The 16,942-nt window shown below is 36.4% G+C and overlaps 1 pseudogene; it reads right to left on the bottom strand.

The window, feature by feature from the left end:
* LOC108719707 overlaps nt 1-16,942 on the bottom strand; it is a 218,233-nt pseudogene that overhangs the window by 169,074 nt on the left and 32,217 nt on the right.

Raw genomic sequence — 16,942 nt, 5'->3', positions numbered from 1 at the left:
CAGTCTTTAACCAAGTGCCACCTAGCTGTGTGAGCTTTTTCACATTCCGTGTCCAGAAACATCACCTGAGTGACGTAGTGTGATTTCTGCCCTTTACAGCACAAAACGCAGCGCTGTGTCAACAATGTATTTTTCAGATACATTTTTGCCCTTGATCCCCCTCTGGCATGCCACTGTCCAGGTCGTTGCACCCTTTAAACAACTTTAAAATCATTTTTCTGGCCAGAAATGTCTTTTCTAGCTTTTAAAATTCGCCTTCCCATTGAAGTCTATGGGGTTCGCGACGTTCGCGAACCGTTCGCATTTTTGACGCAAGTTCGCAAATATGTTCGCGAACATTTTTTCCGCCGTTCGCTACATCCCTATTTAACATGTGATAAATGCAAGTTTGAGCACAAATAAATGCATTTGCTAATTGACTGCATTAAATTCTGGCTGTACTCATGAGCATTCTGTTTGCTTTTTAACCCCATTTTCTTTTCAGTGCATTTGTTTGGACACAGTAAGCTGCAGTTGCTTGACACATGTTCAGCTATCTATAGATTAGAGGGTTTCATTTGGAATGGGGAAAATGTGCTTAGTTGCGTTGAAAAACACGTTTAAAATACAATATATGTGTTTTTTCACTCTCAGCATGCGTTTGAAAAATTCAGAAACAAATGCCCATGTGTAAGACCTTGACATGACCTTTTACAGATTCTTTTGCTGTTGTAAAATAAATGCTTTAGCTTTTAGTATTTTCATTCTCCAGGAGCACTTCATTTTCTGTGCATTAGTATTCAGACTGCATCCAAATGATTGCAAATTATTGTTAACTCTTTAATAATATTACATCTAATGCTGATTTTAAAAGAATGTTTCCATTACTACTGGGACAGTAATAGTTCAGCCTTTGAACTGTATGCATTATGGTTTCAAAGTGCGGCTGAAGAAATAAATATTTTACAAAGAAAAGTCACAAAATAATTAGTGTTATTGTTATTTGCTTTATTTTCAAAACTATGGAAGCCGTTTTTTTAACAAGGATTAAACTATGGAGTAGCTTACTAGGGTAGCTTCCTAGTTTCTACTGCCAGACAAAGTAGGATGATGACAGAAATAATATATTTCTTAAAGGCACATTTTACTGCTGACATCTTTTTGCTTTTTTAAATGGATTGTTCACCTTTGAGATAACTTTTAGAATGATGTCGAGAGTGATATTTGCAATTGGTTTTCATTTTTTATTATTTATGGTTTTTGAGTTATTTAGCTTTTAATTCAGCAGCTCTTCAATTAGCATTTTCAGCAGAGCATTTTCAGAGAGGCCTGAATAGAAATTAATAGATTAATAAAAAGTAGAAAAAACAATACATTTGTAGCCTTACAGAGCATTTGCTTTTCAGAAGGGGGCAGCAACACCCATTTGAAAGCTGAAGAAAAAGGCAAATAACTATAACACTATAAAAAATAAATAATGGAAACCAGTTGAAAAGTTGCTTAGAATTGGCCATTCTATAACATACCATAAGTTACCTTAAAGATGAACCACCCCTTTAAAGAATTTCAGAGTTCTCACCTTTAGCTTTACCAAATAGATTGTAAACTGTTAATAACAGATCAATGAAAGAGGGAACTCCTAAAACAAGCCTAATGTTGGGCTGTGTATATTTCAATGTATTTATGCTAAATGCATTTTTCATAAAGAGAATCATACCGTGTACAACCTACAAAATAGGCAAATGTTTATGAAATGACCTAACACAAATCTCTACATAAACCAAGCTACCCAACTCTATTGTATGATTTGGTAATAAAAGAGATGAGCTTGCAACCTGTCCCTTGCAAAGATTTCAGCAGAAATCTGCAAAATGCATTTATGAATATGGTTTAGATATTTAAATGATATAATATATCACGTGTATAGTAGCTACTGTATGTCATGAACTTTTTTCCAGATACACTATGGAAAATATTTGTAAAGAATGCATGCTGCCATCCACACTATAATGCAATGGAAATCATTTAATTATTGATGAGATTGCAGTTATTTTATCACCCCCGACAATGTTCTTTAAAATCCCATGTATGTGTAGACTTAAATCTATGGGGGTTGCACACTCACCCTATAATTTCAAAGGGTTCTACGTGCATGCATTCTAAAATTGTCTTTGTTAGAAAATTAATTGTGTGATAAAATGTTATACATTTTGAAACCCTACATTAGACATATTTCCTATTTCATCTGTGTAATTATACATGACAATAGATTGGACCAGCCCAGGGCCCTCATTGTTAGAGCTGAAAGCCTAAATTTGTGGTAAAGAAACTAATATATCTTTCTTAAAAAACATCAGAAGAAAACCAGACATTTTCAGTTACAGGAAGTATAGTTTTGATCTAAGAGCCCAGCTCCCTTCAAAGGTGCATTAAATTGGGGGAAAGGCTACATTCACCAGAATTAGTTTTCTAAAGGACTTACTTCTATTGGAAGTAGCCTGTTTGACACCACAGAGAAGAGATACACCAAAAAAAATTAAGTTAAGACTCTACATTATAAAAGCTTCCCACAACAACAAAAAAATCCCAATAACTTAACATACAAGCAATATGCATAGAGCTACATGATGGTTTTAATTGTTCACAGCCTTCAGGGTCAAATTACAGACTACATTCTATTACTTCTCCTACACTGGTAAACACTTTTTAATTATTTATCACTATTGCAATGATAGATTTTGCAGCATTTTGCAGAAATATGTATTTCAAAATCAGACCATGTATAGTATAAGACCTGTGCTATAGGAAGCTACAGTATCTAGACTAGGACAGGATTTTCTACGAGAGCACTAAAGAATAAATATATCAAGTAATTTAATGTCTGCATGTTTTTTTAACAAACCCAAAAAAACACCCTGTTGTGTTTAGAGTAAACATATTTTTATGTGGTCAACCAGATCCAAAATTGGAAAAATATTACAGATTATTGCCCCATAAACTGTAAAAACATCTGATTTCTAAAATACAATGTCTCTGCTTCAGCTTTACTGTAGCTGTTATATGTGAAACAGCCACTACTGGGGAAAGTTGTTTTACACATTTCTTCTAGCTATAATAGTAGCACTGAACAGATAATATTCATTGTTCCAAAAAGCCCTTTCTTTTGTTTAAAACAGTACTTTATCAAATGTGAAGGTTGCTACACGATCAATGCAATAACTTAGAAGTACCCATTATATTTCTGAGTTATAACTTCAGAATGGCGTTACAGCAGCTACCACCAGGGCATTTAGCAAAAAAATATCCAGTGTATTCTACCTCCTGGTTGCGGCCCATGAGCAGGGGCGATCCTGGCCCCTCTGCTGCCTGAGTAATGCTGCTGCCCCCCCCCTCCCCTGGAAATTCCTTCTTAAAGTACCAGGAGCAGCATTTTTGCTGCCCCTGGTACCTAGTGGGGCGCTGCCGCCTGAGGCGACAGCCTCAACTCGCCTCATTGGCAAAGCACCCCTGCCCATGAGGTAGAATACACTGCTTCCCCTCAGTGAAAGATTCAGAAGGCTCACTGGTATAGAAAGTCTTTAGCAAGTAACTTTAGTTCACTGAATTAGAGAAATCATAGGGTTACCCTGATTTTAATTGTAAGGCACTTTGACTTAAGGGGGCACGTTCTAATGCAGGGATCCTGCGTAGATATGATACTTTGGGATATTTCACTGAACTTATTAACATTATTATAATTTTACCAGCATACAGAAACCAAGTATACTTTATACTCTATAAACATGTCCTGGTCTAATTATTGTTAGGAGAACCAAAGTAAGCTTTGCTCACACAGTCAATGACATACATCATCCCTCACCTACATATACAGGTATGGGATCTGTTATCCAGAATGCTTCGTACATGGGGAATCTTTCTGTCATTTGGATCTTCATACATTAAGGGGCAGATTTATCAAGGGTCAAATTTTGAAGTAAAAAATACTTCGAAATTCGACCATCGAATTAAAATACTTCGACTTTGAATATCGAACGATTTCAGCAATCAATCGAAGGATTTTCCTTCGGCTTCGAAAGACTTAGAAAACTGCTCTAGAAGGTCCCCATAGGCTAACATAGCACTTCGGCAGGTTTAATTTGGCAAAGTATTGAAGTCAAAGTTTTTTTAAAGAGACAGTACTTCGATTATCGAATGGTCGAATATTCAAATGATTTTTACTTCGAATCGAAGTCGAAGTAAATTTGAAGTCCTATTCAATGGTCAAAGTATCCAAAAATTACTTTGAATTTCAAATTTTTTTACTTCGAAAATTCCCTCGAATTCACTTCAACCCTTGATAAATCTGCCCCTAAGTTTTTTCCCTTCCAATAAGGATTAATTATATCCTAGTTTGGATAAAGCGCAAGGTACTGTTTTATTATTACAGAGAAACATTAAATAATGTTTAAGCATTTAATTATAATGGAGTCTATGGGAAATGGCCTTTCGTTATGTCAGAGCTTTCTGGATTATGAGTTTCCGGATAATGGATCCCATACCTGTATTGCATTTCTTTTTCTACAGACCAACAAAGATAATCTGTCCCAAAATTATAGGCAATTAAAATTCATAATCAAATGAAACAAATCTACTGTTTTTACTGTACAATTAATGTTTTTTTCATTATACTGTATATTTTGTTCTGTACTGCCACCTGCTGTTGCTGACTGTATGGATGACGTGAGAGCTAAAATCAACACTAAGATCAGCATTTGTTTGTTGTGAATACAACCTTATTAGCAGAAATGATCGCTCACATTTGCGTCATTACTCTGTGATAAAGATCTACCAAGCAATATCCCAACTCCTTCAAAAGGCAAACCACCAGTGTAAATCTAATCTAAGCTCCAATTTCCAATTCTTCACTGTTTGTAAATTTTACTATTGATTGTACATTGTGTTTAGCTTCTGAAAAGGATATTGTACTGTACATGATTATGTTTTACATTCTCTGTAGAGGTTCTACATTAACTGTTATCCTTATGGAATCCTGATATACTGATTTTTCATGTTTATGTTCTGTTTTTTCTGTACAGGTCTATGTACAGTTCGATACCAAACAAATACATACACATGAATGTGTTTGTGCAGACATAAGACAAGCACAGGTGAAACAACTGTAGGATTGTAAGAAGTGCTTTCTGCTACTCTGTTTTATGAGACAGTACCTTGCCAATTAAAATCTTACAGGGATTCTTATTCCACGCTAATCTGCTGAAAACTTTTTAAAGCACTCTATGTCAGAGAGATTTCCCTGCAAGTTTGAAGCCTTAATTCATTTGTCTTCACGGAGAATAGGATTTTAATAAACCATAAAGTAATCATGAACTGCAAAACTATCAGAGTAATACTTGTACCACTTATCTGTATGCATACATACTTTGATATAGTCCTTTTCGTTTTTATCATAGCAATCACTGTAATATAAAATTCCCAAGCCAGTGGAGAAGTTGTAGCCTACAGTATACCGTATATACTCGAGTATAAGCCGACCCGAGTATAAGCCGAGGTACCTAATTTTACCTATGAAAACTGGCAAAACTTGTTGACTCTAGTATAAGCCTAGACACAACTACAGCCCTGTCTCCCAGCAGCGCACATTCTGCCAAAGCGACCCCCCCAGCGATCAACCGGACTTCTTTGCAAAGTTGATGGTGACAGAGAATTGCCAAACGGATTACTGTGTACATTGTCCCACTGTCCCACTACCATGTACAGAGGGTGCTGTTTGATATTGCAGTCACTGTTAATCTTTCATATAACCAACAGAGGGCACTGTGTGATATTGCAGTCACTGTTATTCTTCCATATAACCAACAGATGGCGCTGTGTGATTTTGCAGTCACTGTTATTCTTTCATATAACCAACAGAGGGTGCTGTGTGATATTGCAGTCACTGTTATTCTTTAATATAACCAACAGAGGGCGCACTGTTATTCTTTCATACAACCAACAGATGGCGCTGTGTGATATTGCAGTCACTGTTATTCTTTCATATAACCAAAAGATGGCGCTGTGTGATATTGCAGTCACTGTTATTCTTTCATATAACCAACAGATGGCGCTGTGTGATATTGCAGTCACTGTTATTCTTTCATATAACCAACAGAGGGCGCACTGTTATTCTTTCATATAACCAACAGAGGGCATTGTGGGATATTGCAGTCTCTCCCCAAGTGCACTGTGTGTATAGGAATGATTAAAAGTGACTGCAATCTCAGCTACTTGGGTCGGGTACTGCTGACCCGAGTATAAGCCGAGGTAGACTTTTTCAGCACATTTTGGATTCTGAAAAACTCGGCTTATACTCGGGTATATACGGTAAGTAATGTTTATTTTAGCTACATATTTGTTTTACTGGGATTTCAGACAAACCTTTCTGACCTTATAATGTCAATTTCATTATCTGTTAAGGGCCACAAGACCAAGATTATGTCAACAATTTTAGATTTCCATTTAATATCTCTGCAGTTTTAATAGCACATTGTTATTCCCCATAGCATTCACTTTCAAATTAAATATATGAAGGGGTTGCACTGCGAAAGCCTAAGCCCTATTTAAAGTCTCACAAAGTCCCAAACAGGACTAAATATTGCCATATACTGTACCTGTTTTGTTTTTGTTTTGAAGTACAAATCACTAATCTCACATTACATAATTTACTGAGTGCCTCAGTTTTTTGGATCTATGTTCTGGCCCTTGGCAAACTGGGCTATTTTCTGCATGCACCTGATCCCTAACGGTGTATACCTAAGGGTGTTTTACTGTTGGTCGTAGAACCCCATTTAAGAGCGGTATTGTGGGAGTCTTGGCAGGGGGAAAGCTGACTACTCAGCATTGTTTCAATGGTATATGTAGTCAGGATTACAAGGTAAGACTAATACTGCTTTCAATAGCAACTACATTTACAAATATTTTGAATATCACAGAAAATGTGTAATTGATGTATACTAGTGTAGCACTATAGTTAATTGAGTGCACCATATTTATGGGCTACATTTCCAATACTGTGCTCCGGATGAGACCTTAATTCTTAGTGAGTAAGCCTTCGCAAACGGTGTGGAGGTAGGGTGTACTGTAACTGCAACTTGATACAGGGTGCAATAATTGGGCGCCAGAGGTTCTTATAACTTAATCAGGAACATATTTATTTAACTGGAATCTTTGCAATGGAATGTTCCTACAGAGAAACAAAACCCTGCAGCAACAGTGGATAATCATATACTCACAGAACCTTTGGTTATTATCAGTCCCATAGGGAAAAGAACAGGTACATCAGGTACATCCAGCTTCAACCCTTTTCCTAAGTGGAACCTGAGAGGAATCTCTACATCCCTAAATCTGTACACCTAGTCCCTATTTCTGGGCAATCAGTACCCAGGATCATAATCCCACCTACAATCCTTGGAGGAGCCTCAAGCTGCTTGGCTAAATAGCCTGTCTGTCACTTCTAGAGTGACCTCTCAAGGTGAGTAGCCTATCCTTACTAGGCCTGACCCATCTAGGTTCCACTGGAGCTCTGCCTGCCTGCTGAGGCCAGAGCTAGCACAAGATGGACCCTGAGCACATGGCTGCCCAGAACTTTATACTTTAGCACAGTGCCATCTACTGGTCACTATTGTGAACGCCAAGAGGCATAGCTTTAAGCAGGAATAGGAACAGGTCCCCCCTCCTACCTGTATTTTAGGACTAAGTTAGGCATCTATAACACCAGGTTACTGTCTGCTAAATAATACGGGGAGACTAATTTACCAGTCCCCTACACTAGAAAGTTACTTAGAATTAAATTTGCTTTTATAATGTAAAGTTGTATATTTAGGGTTACAACCAATTTAAAGGGATACTGTCATGGGAAAAAATATTTTTTTTCAAAATGCATCAGTTAATAGTGCTGCTCCAGCTGAATTATGCACTGAAATCCATTTCTCAAAAGAGCAAACAGATTTTTTTATATTCAATTTTGAAATCTGACACGGGGATAGACATATTGTCAATTTCCCAGCTGCCCCAAGTCATGTGACTTGTGCTCTGATAAACTTCAATCACTCTTTACTGCTGTACTGCAAGTCGGAGTGATATCACCCCCCTCCCTTTCCCTCCCATCAGCCAAACAAAAGAACAATGGGAAGGTAACCAGATAGCAGCTCCCTAACACAAGATAACAGCTGCCTGGTAGATCTAAGAACAGCACTCAATAGTGAAAACCCATGTCCCACTGAGACACATTCAGTTACATTGAGAAGGAAAAACAGCAGCCTGCCAGAAAGCATTTCTCTCCTACAGTGCAGACACAAGCCACATGACAAGGGGCAGCTGGGAAATGGACAAAATGTCTAGCCCCATGTCAGATTTCAAAATTGAATATAAAAAAATCTGTTTGCTCTTTTGAGAAATGGATTTCAGTGCAGAATTCTGCTGGAGCAGCACTATTAACTGATTCATTTTGAAAAAAATGTTTTTTCCCATGACAGTATCCCTTTAATGTATTTTGAAAATGTGTTGAATTAGCTTGATCTGCTTTTTCCAGAACTTTATATCTTTAACATTCAAAAACAAATTAGACCGTCCCAGATAATATTGTAATGAATGTAAATGAGCAGCTCAGATAAAGGGTAATTTTTATTGTCATTTGTCTTGTGAGAGAAGTGCTTTAGGCTAAAGAATTTTAATATTAGATTCTGATGGGAATTAAATGTTGACAAGTGGATTTTGGGTGAAAACAAATGCTGCTTTTAGACTCTAAGCTCTTTTGACCAGGGCCCTCTTTACCTCTTATATTGGCATGTAATTGCACCTCTTATATGCATGTAATTCTGTATGTTAAATGTAAAGCTATTTATTGTAAAGTGCTGCGGAATATGTTGGTGCTTTATAAATAGAGTACATGTTAATAATAATAAGAAATAATTTGTTGGAAAAACTCTTTTCACTATGCTACAACTGTTCTTTATAGAAAAAAAGGCTCCCTTATTGCCAGTTTGTGAAAAGGTTAGAACATGGTAAAATGGATATATTCGCATATGTTTAGTCACATCTTTCAGTTAATTCGACCTTAGGAGGTTTAAGAACACTTGTTTGAATAGAATTTTTTTAACTTCATTCTAATATATTTTTAGTTGTTAGAACATTAAACAAGTATGTGCAAGCTATTTTGTTGGTACATTCCCAGGTTTTGATCATTTCTTCAGATGTTGGATATTGTTAACTCTTTCCTTCACTGTTTCCTTGTTTACTGTGCAGCATTTCAGTGAATTAGGAGGCAGAATAGATAGTCAGTAAATAACCACTTTGTATAACTTAGCCCATAGGGTTGTCTAACTGGGTTTTAATGAGAACTAAAACGTACTGTCTTTATGACAGCAATATATACTTTAGAAAGGAAATAATTTATTAAACAAATAGATTGTAGAATGAAAATATGTTTTCATTCTACAATTGAAAAATGTGTGAACTCATACATTACATTTACAAATTATGTATTTATAAATGTGGAGGTAGCACATGGGGATAACGCAGATGGTCTGCTGGAATTCCCCTTAATTTATAAGCATCTGTACCTGTTAGTCAGTAGAGTAATGACCAGCCGGTCAGTACAACCCAAGTATTTATTGCAATAACTGAACCAATTCTGCGATCAGAATTATACATTTGTCTATATCTTCAATAAAGTAAAATCTGGACTGTTTTTGTCATTCAAAATCTGATGCAGATTTTATATTCATTTAGACCTATAAACCAAAACGGTACATTTCACGTTGCATTTCACCTGGAGCCAGTAGAAGATTATATACCAATTGATATATACTGTATATATTGATTTGATATTGAGTTATGTATGAGATATATATATATATATATATATATATATATATATATATATATATATAGTTTTTAGAATGGGTGGCACTCCACTTCTGAACATCACCCAGTTGCACGGTTAAGATTAGGTATAGCTTCACAAAGAACCAGAACACAGGGTTATTTACAAGGCCTTGAGAAAGGTCCCAGCAGGGACCGAAACGTCACGTTGGCATGCCTTACCAAATATATATTTTTATATATATATATTTTTTCAATATCGTAAATTTTTTCACTATCGTAAATAACCCTGTGTTGCTGGTTCTTTTTGAAGCTATATATATATATATATATATATATATATATATATATATTTTTTTTTTTTTCCATCTTGGGCACTAGGGATTCAGCCGAATCTAAAACCTGGCCAAATATCGAATCCAGAATTTGATGCATCGCTAATGGGCACCATATTACTATCCACTGGACAATGACATTGTAAGGAGTACAGCGGGAAACCTGTTACTGCAATTAGCCGCTCTGCGAGGAATGGGTACGGCGGAAGCCCAGGGGTAAACCCATAGATAACTGGAGGTGCAGACATGAAAGGTTGAAGGTTTAATGGCAACATTGAGGTACTCACACAGGAATCAGAGTTTACAGGAATCAAGGTCTTCAGGAATCGGTCGGTAGGTCATCCAGGAACAACAAAATACATTCAATGACTCAGCCCTGAGCAAGGCTCAGGGCTTGGATTATAAAGGGAAGGTGATTTGGAATAGGAAACATGACGGTAATGAGAAGGGAGGAGACCAAGAGTTTGAGTCCCGGGCTGATCTTGATAGACATGTTGCAATAATTTAGGTAGTCTGCACAATCCACATCAGTAGACTTCTATTTTAATGGTACTATGTATATTAATATTAATGAAAAGATATCTGTACCAGATTATCAAAGATACCCCTCTGTTGAACATAAATGGTGTTTAGAGTCTCTCCATCTTTGTCAAGTCATGAGTTGTCATATCAATCAGGTCATTTAGCAAATCCAGGAATTTCTGGTTATTTGTTTGCATAACCTTTTTAAAATGGCATATTTGAAAAAAATAACAAATGTTGAGTTCATGAACTACAACTGTAGAACTGCTCTAAAAAACATTTCCTTGTTAAGTAACTTGTAAAGTAACATCTTTGCAATCTAGCATATTTATTTGAATTGGGTTTAGGCTAGAAATAGAAATTATGCTGGACTCTAATATAAAGCTGTTTCAAGCCATTAGGCACCATATGAAACCAATTTCCTGAGTTGAAGATGCTATCACTTAATTAGTTTCAAATTAAGTTATAAGCTACGGTAAACTAGCATGGCAAACACAGTATAATAACATTAAAGGATCACAACAAAAGCAGGGCATTGGATACTTCCTTATGAAAAACTGGTTAAGTATATGGAAAGTAGAGTTTATCCTAGAATAATACAGATTGTTTGCTTGTGTCATTTACTGAAATCAAGGGCTTTAATGGGAGACTGTAATAAATGTCCTGAAAATGAATTCTTAAGAACAAAAAATTGAATTTTCCAGTGCACTATTCTTCATTAAATTGTTATTTAATTTTAAAGTCCAATTTAAATTGCAAGCTGTATGGGGCAGGGACTGCATTTCTCTTATGTCTTTAACACTTAACACATGGGGCATACTTATTAAAGTGTGAAAACAGAGCTCACCATTGTGATATTTCCTGTGATTTTCCTTACAAAAAAACTACTTCAGATTTGAAGGAGAGTACTTCTGGCAACGCCAGGGGACCTCAATGGGGGCAGCGGTCGCTCCCGCATTTGCCAATATCTTTGTAAACTACATAGAGGATGCTATATTCTTGAAAGGACAACATTGTAAAAATATTATCCACTATTGGCGATTTGTGGATGATATCCTGCTACTGTGGGGAGGGACGAAAAAAGAGTTCCAAGAAAGGATAGACCAGGCTAATCAGAAGCATAAAACTATAAAATTCACCAGCGAGAGCTCTACTACATCAATCCACTTTCTAGATGTAAATATCTCGATAGATAATAAACAAATAAAAACTTCCATGTTTTCTAAACCCACAGACCGAAACACACTGCTAACATCAGACAGCTTTCATAATCCCAACATTATAAAAGCCATCCCCAAAAGTCAATACATAAGAGCTCTACGTATATCTTCAGACACAGACTCTTTTCAAGGCTCTGTCAATATGCTTACCAAAAAGTTCCTGAATAGGGGATATAGGAGAAATAAACTAATACCCACTATTAAAGAGGTAATGCAATTAGATCGACAAAAATTACTGAAATCTGAAAACAAAACAAAAAACCAAAATAGGATACCTTTTGTTTCAAAATTCGGAAAACAAAGTAAGGCCATAGAAAAAACTATAAAAAAATACTGGCCAATTCTCCAACAGGATACAAAGTATGGGCATCTCTTCCGTATACCTCCCATGTTTTGTTATACAAGAGGGCGCACACTTAAAGATATGCTATGCCCCTCAGACAGTAAGGAGAAAAAGGAGTATCGCTTTATGGGTAAACCTAAGAAAGGCACGTTTCCTTGTTTGAATTGCATATGCTGTGCCTCTATTGTAAAAGGAAACACAGTGAGCCATCCAACCAAGGGTACACAGATTAAATTGAGACACTATACCACTTGTGAATCTAAATTTGTGGTTTACTGTTTAAAATGCCCCTGTGGATTAGCGTATATCGGTCAAACAATAAGAGCAGTCAAAGACCGAATCAAAGAACACAGGGGAAACATCAGAAATTTCAAAATGGGAACATCCTCAGATACGTCTGTCTCCAGACACTTCCATACAGAAGGACACAATGTTAGCCAACTAAAATGGTTGGTTCTGGAACAGATAAAAATGCCTAATAGGGGAGGTGACATGAGAAAAACACTGGCCCAAAAAGAAGCATATTGGATCAGAAAAATGAATACAATGGCCCCAATAGGCATGAATGACCATTGGAGTATGATACCATTTTTAGGATAATAATGTACCTGTTTTCCTCCACAGATATTGAAGACAACCCAATCTAGAGTAAAACACTATCATAGTTTTCGCTTTATAGAAGCCAACTAAGGGTAAGATAAAAATAATTAAACCCAAAAATGAATCAAATGTAAAACATAAATGTGGGCAGACTCTGTTTTTTCAAGTCTTTTAGGTAGGCTCATAATAGAGCAGTTCCTTGTGTATATTGAGAAAATTTATGTACATAACTGTTTTTTAAATTCTTATTGTAAAAAAACTATTTTTGATATTTTTGATCTTTTTATGGTGTTTAGACACGATGTCATATATATGGAGATGGACAAGTTCACACATGGACACTGAATTGTGACACATGGATTTACCATTTTAAAACTTTTCTAAAAAATGTTTGACTAAGGACCTAAGGGTTAACTACCCGGGGTTTTGTTAATTGGTGGGCAGGCCAACATCACATGTGGTGTATAAGTATGTTCATTTCACACCAGATTGTACACACTTGAAAAAGGGCCAATAGGTCCGAAACATGTCGTGTGGTGACACAATAAACAGCATAATTGCAGTTAATCTGCTGTCGTGAGTGATTCCCATACTTCACAATACATTGCACTGAGCTTTTGGACTGTCATTTCGAAAAAGTAGCATGATATGAATTGATTCTCAATTTTGTCACAACTTTTTGTTCCATGTTTTTTAAGTATTACTGGTAAATTAAGGGAATTCGGGTTTGAGAGTTTGGTCAAATTTTTTTAATAAAGTAAGCAAAAGTAGAGTTTTAATAAATAACACCCTTAATGTCTGTCCTAACGTGCATTGCTTGTAGATGTGTGTCTCTCTATAAATAAAAATACACATATAGTACACAGTAAAACTTTGTTTTTGAAGCACAAATGGGCTCTGAGGCAACTAGTGTAAAATTATGCAAAACAATGCATAGACACAAATTGTCTCTGTTTGCTGAGTTATATGAATTCATCCTCCCCTTCCTTTCACAGTGTGGTTTCTACCACCTACCTTTCTGTCTGTTTTTTATCATATTTAGACCTTCGTATGCATCCCTGGTCAAGATCATCTGAATTCCCAGAAGGCCAATTTGCGCAGGATACATTGCCTGAAAGTCACAAAGCTTGAATCCGGAATCACTTATTGCAATGGAAGCTTGTCTGATTATGGTGTGTAGGGTCTTTTTAACTCTTTTAAGCAGACGTCCAAGCCACACTTTCATATTTCCCTAAAGTGAGAGATATACTATTAAAAATAAAGAAATATGGAATGCAAGAAAGAAATTAAGATGCCTCAGCGCCCTTAGATAACAGAAATAATTTTACCTGGGCATTTACTGTTTTACCTGTGTGTTTACTGGTTCGATGAGGTTGACTTTTTCACCTTCTTGAGATTAAAAATATAAAATCTGGTCATAATTCTTTTCATGGAATCCCACCCTATTAACATTGTCAGACAAACTTAAAAGACTTTATCGAATTGTCGCCCGAAAAAAATTAATTTATTAGTTTATCAAACGAAAACCAGTGCAACTGGCCCAAAAATCTTGACCATTGATTAGTTAATGAGTTGGACAGGTTTTAGCTGGAGTATTTTTGGATTCAATTTTTTTAGCAGCTTTAAAAATCTTCTAGAATAATAAATCTTTAAAAAAAAGTGCATTTTCCCTCTAAAAATTTGGATTTTTTCCCTTTAAAATTGTTGCTCATAGCAGTCAATTAGTATGCCATAAATTAGAACAGTCTACTTTAAGTCAAAAATAAAAGCAAAGACCAGATTAGTTGGCATGGATAACTGTGGAAGGAAAGTCTACATAGGCAAGCTTCACATGTAAATTTGTGCCCCCCCCCTATACTGGACAGGATGGTTTCAAAGTGCCCTATGCAGAACCTCTCGAAACTGTTTCAAGTTACCCTTCATTCCATTGCCACCTGTCACTATAATGTACTTTTTATTTTCTCTGCAGTAGCGTCACTAGAGGGGGGCGGGCCCTAGTGCGTGACGCGCATCCAGGCCCCTCCCCCCTCCGTACGGCCGCATTTGTCAGTGGCACACAAGCTGCCAGGGGGGCCCTGAGCGGGTGCGGGCCCTGACCCACTTGCACCCCCTGCTCCCCCGGTACTTCCGCCACTGTTTCTCTGGGTTCTTGGAGTGCTGTGTCTGGGGAGTGCTCCTCCAGTTTTTCACATAAATGCTCATTTCACATGCCCTATACTCCTAACCTCCCCCAGAGTCTGGTCTGTGTTTGTCTTGTTATTCTGACTCTTGTGAGTGCAGAATCCATGCAGCTCCTGTTCATGTATTGATGAACCTTTTTTATCCTTTAACCTCAAATGGTCTCCTGTTCTTGACGTTTCCCAACATAACTATGCTTACTCCATTTAACACTTATTATAATAATAATCCTACATCCTACTGTATATGTGTATTAGTAGTAGTAGTATTAATGATTGAACTATTATGTAAATAAAGAAAATATGGGGACTATCAGTACAATATCTAGCCTAAAAAAAAGAAAGTTCACTTAATACCTGTTAAAATCAAAACTTATTTATTTCACCCATATTAATCCCTCTTATTTCTAATCATAAAGCAGGTAAATGTACATTTTATTGTGAACATTATACTTCCATTTAGCATGCAGCATTTCCAATTACATTTTAACAAATCAGCCACTGGATCAATCTTCACATCTGCTTTGCAATCTTATTTTAGCCTATAATTACTGATCTTTTTAAATTAAGCTCTTATCAATCAAAGTAAACTTTGTTTAACAACTGAATTGATGAACAAGCCATTCACATTTCTTTCAGACAGTTTAACTACAAAACTTCCTTATATGAATATTTACTATTGATAAATTAAAAAATAAACACTTATTATTTATGAATAAAAATGCTTTCAGTGCTAATAAATTTGCAGTAGACTTAAATACTACATTATGTAGCATTAAATGGAAGTCTAATGGAAGGGTACATTAATAATTAATTAAAAGTCTGGGTCACCAGCTTATTCCAACTAAAACTCCCAGAACTGCAGAAAAACGGTGCCAAATTAAAACTTTAAATTACTAAAGGGGACAAAAAATTTACAATGGAACATGAACATACATTTTTTTTCTTTAAAAAGGTGTCATCAATGGTTGTAAAGTTTTTGTGTCGATTCTTGGACTCTGTGATATTTGCTGATTGTATGCTTGTTAATGACTTGTCAAATGTGCAATAAAAAACTTTAAAAAAAAAAAAAAGGTGTCATCAATGGTATTCAACAGCAACAACTGCATAAATGGTGTTGGTCTGGGAACTGGAGGTGACCAGAGGTCTCTAGGATCCCAGTATGTTTAAAGTTACTTAGCAAAGAAAGGGAGGGTGAAAGTGTCATCTTTATATACAAATACAAAGCACTTCTTCTCCAAGTACCCAGTAAGTGATTTTTGACACATTTCTAATTGATCCAGAAGATGCAATAGCAATTGTGCTAAAATCTCCTCTCCAACACAGCACTGTACTACAGTCTCTTCTTCTGCCAAGACTTGTCAATATTCTGTTTTGGGGCACACGAAGGGTTGCCACCTTTTTGCCTGGTTGAATCCGGCCAGGGGGCGGGGGCCGTGCCGCAATGGGGCTAGGGCTGTGATGGTGCAGGTGGCCGGTCATGATGTCAAGGGTGGAGACGTCGCAATTTTATGATCTGCCACTAACCATTCAGATTAAATACAGTAGTAAAATAAAAATCAGACTGTTCTGCTCATGACATAAATCATATGAAAGTTATGTCCGACAAATAGTATTGACAGTCTAGTATTGACAGTCACCCATTGATATCGTCAGAAAGCAATACATGCAGACATATTATCATTAGCGGAAATATATCTTCTAACCTGTCCAATTGACTAAACGACCGATCGCCATGGTACAAAACATATCAGGATAAGCCACACGGTTCAAAAATCTTACAAATCTATGGGCAGTTTTAGTGCAGGAACTAGCCAGGAGGATAATGTCTTGTATGTAGTTTTCTGGGGGAGTGCTGTGGTAATGAAGGGGAGAAAATACATTCAAATGGTTTGTATTAGTGAGTGA

This window comes from Xenopus laevis, chromosome 6S, assembly GCF_017654675.1.
Source record: "Xenopus laevis strain J_2021 chromosome 6S, Xenopus_laevis_v10.1, whole genome shotgun sequence".
NCBI lineage: Eukaryota > Metazoa > Chordata > Amphibia > Anura > Pipidae > Xenopus > Xenopus laevis.
This window is presented reverse-complemented; position numbering and strand designations above follow the sequence as displayed.